The sequence below is a fragment of the Herpailurus yagouaroundi genome, unplaced genomic scaffold (genome assembly GCF_014898765.1).
Source record: "Herpailurus yagouaroundi ecotype Mexico unplaced genomic scaffold, PumYag 199, whole genome shotgun sequence".
NCBI lineage: Eukaryota > Metazoa > Chordata > Mammalia > Carnivora > Felidae > Herpailurus > Herpailurus yagouaroundi.
The window spans coordinates 4,917,050-4,919,607 of record NW_024412430.1 but is presented as its reverse complement, the minus strand read 5'-3'; the positions used below and the strand labels follow the sequence as shown (position 1 = coordinate 4,919,607).

Sequence of the window (2,558 nt, the reverse complement as noted above, 5' to 3'; positions counted from 1 at the left end):
CCCCGTTGTTAAGTAGATGTATTTCTATGGAGGTATTACGGATGTTTTGGGGTTAGAAGTTTTTTTTCTTTTGCTCAACTCTGTCTGGCAAGACATTCAGGATTCCTGGCCCTCTTAAAGCCAGTAGTGACAAGCAAACAAATATCCCACATTTCTAAATGCCTCTAAAGGGAAAGTACTGGGTTGGTTGAGAACATGTCTTCCAAGCTACATCAATGTCTCCAGGAAGGATGCACAATGCTTTGAGGGCTGGGGAGGGAGGCAAGTGGTCAAGGGGCCCGGAGCCCCACCGGCTGCCTCAGAATGTGCCCCTGGCAAAGTCAGTTTCCCCAGGGCAGGGGGCAGTGATATCTAGAGTGCTATCTGTCATAAGTGAAAGCATTTCCAGCAACCTTGGACCATCAGTTCATCTTTCCCCTGTTTTCTCTGGCTATTTCTTTGAAGATGTCTGAAGGGGCTATGGCACCTGGGTTTAAAAATCCAGCGTGATATTCTACCTGTGTTTCTTTGCTGTAGGTCTAGAACCATCAGTTGCACACCTTTCGTTAGATATCATGGATCAAAACGGTTCACCAAAACTTAAGTGGCGAAAAGAGGCACCAAACCTGCTTGGGATTCTCTCTCTCCCTCTCGCTCTCTGCCCCTCCCCCACTCACACACGTGCGTATGTGCTCGTTCTCTCTCTGGCAAAATACGAATTAACTGAAAAAATAACGTTGCTACAGATTTGTTTCCTACGTGTGTGTACGTTGGTTTTTGAAATATCTGGAAGTAGATATCAATTTTTGAAATATTTGGCTTCAATCATATATAATAAACAAACCAAATATCAAGGCTGTGTGGTCAGCACTATGTGTATACTTTCCCTTTAAAATTAAAAAAAAAACCCCATTTGTATTGTTATTATTTTTAATTCCAGCAGAGTTAACATATAGTATGTGTAAATTTCAGAAAAGGACGGAGGGTTGGGGAAAGCGTCTCTGGGCGACTAGGACCGGAGACCGGAACACAAGGGAGGGGCCAACGGGGTGAAAGCGGTTTCGTGGCGCAGGCGCAGAGACCGGTCACTAACTGGAGTTGCTCATTTCCAGGAAGGACGGAGATGCTCCAGGTAGGAACAGCTATGTCAGGATTTCAGTGAGTCCCCGCAGTCCATCCAGATCTGCGGGCAGAGGCGTCTCCTCATTCCTGGATGTGCAAAGCCCAGCGCTCACGTTGGATCAGGGCGGAAGGCACCACGGCGCTGTTGGGGCATCTCGAGGGGTGACGATTTGGGGAGCAGGACTAGAAAAGCTAAAGGAGGCGCCCCGTTGAAGGCGCGAACATTGGTGCGGCATCTCCCGATGTGGCTGCTTGGCGACGGAAGTTAATAAAGGGGTGGCACAAACAAATCCAGCCTGGTTACCGAGCAAGCGGAAAGGGCCTCCCGAAATAGCTGGGGAAACTTCCAGATGTGTGTGCTGCAATCCCGCCGCTCGGCGGATGGGGCCCGCCCGGCCAGCGAAATCGGTGAGCATGATCAGTGTTAATGCAACTGAGGACGTTAGAGTTTGTGTTTCCTTACGCCTTTGAGCCAACGTATTTAGTAACTGCCAGGGTCCCTGTAGGATTTTCATGGGCCCTCAGCACTTTTGCCTTCCTGGGCTCCTTCCTCCATAAATAAATAAATAAATAAATAAATAAATAATTTATAAAATTTAATATATAAACACACTTATATTAATATATTGCATATTTTTAATATATATAAATCACATTTTACAACTTCATTAGTATAAAGATGAATATAATCTAGGCTGGGTTCATTACAATATGCTCATTTTTTTCTTCTGATTTTGAAAGAAATAAAATTAAGCAATTTTTGTGGGTTTCTAAAAGTATCATGGGCCCCAGGCACTTTGCCCATTGTGACTAATGGATGTGTCGTCCTCTGTTTTTTTCCAGCAGTTTCTGTCTTCTTCCCTCACTCCTGGCCCCTCCTGACCACTTCAATGGTTTCTATCCAAATCGGCCTTTTCGCTAAGTCTGGAACCTTGCCTGTAAGGTGAAACTACGTTTCATCACTTGGCGGAGAGTTCAATTAAAAAAAAAAAAAAGGATCAATAAATTGTCACATTGTTTTCTAAAATGGATTTGCTGGGGCGCCTGGGTGGCGCAGTCGGTTAAGCGTCCGACTTCAGCCAGGTCACGATCTCGCGGTCCATGATTTCGAGCCCCGCGTCGGGCTGGGCTGATGACTCAGAGCCTGGAGCCTGCTTCCGATTCTGTGTCTCCCTCTCTCTCTGCCCCTCTCCCGTTCATGCTCTGTCTCTCTCTGTCCCAAAAATAAATAAACGTTGAAAAAAAATTTTTAAATGGATTTGCTACTTTGAAAAAATATATATACCAACTCTACACTCAAAACAACTTTTCTTAAGAGCCAGAAGTTATGGTTTTCTACGAGTACGTACACACCAAGCCCAAGAACTTTTCCTTCGGTTTCCTGAATCCCAAACCCAGGTTGTCTGTGTGGGATCCAAATCAGGGAGCACAGTGCTGTGGGCTGTACGATTCAGAAA

The 2,558-nt window shown here is 45.5% G+C and overlaps 1 long non-coding RNA gene across 1 annotated transcript; it reads left to right on the top strand.

The window, feature by feature from the left end:
* The first annotated feature begins 1,046 nt into the window (after positions 1–1,046).
* On the top strand, positions 1,047–2,122 carry LOC121013559 (uncharacterized). Its single transcript, XR_005782771.1, has 2 exons — positions 1,047–1,509; positions 1,948–2,122. It is a non-coding gene; the product is annotated as an uncharacterized LOC121013559 (long non-coding RNA).
* Positions 2,123–2,558: the final 436 nt, after the last annotated feature.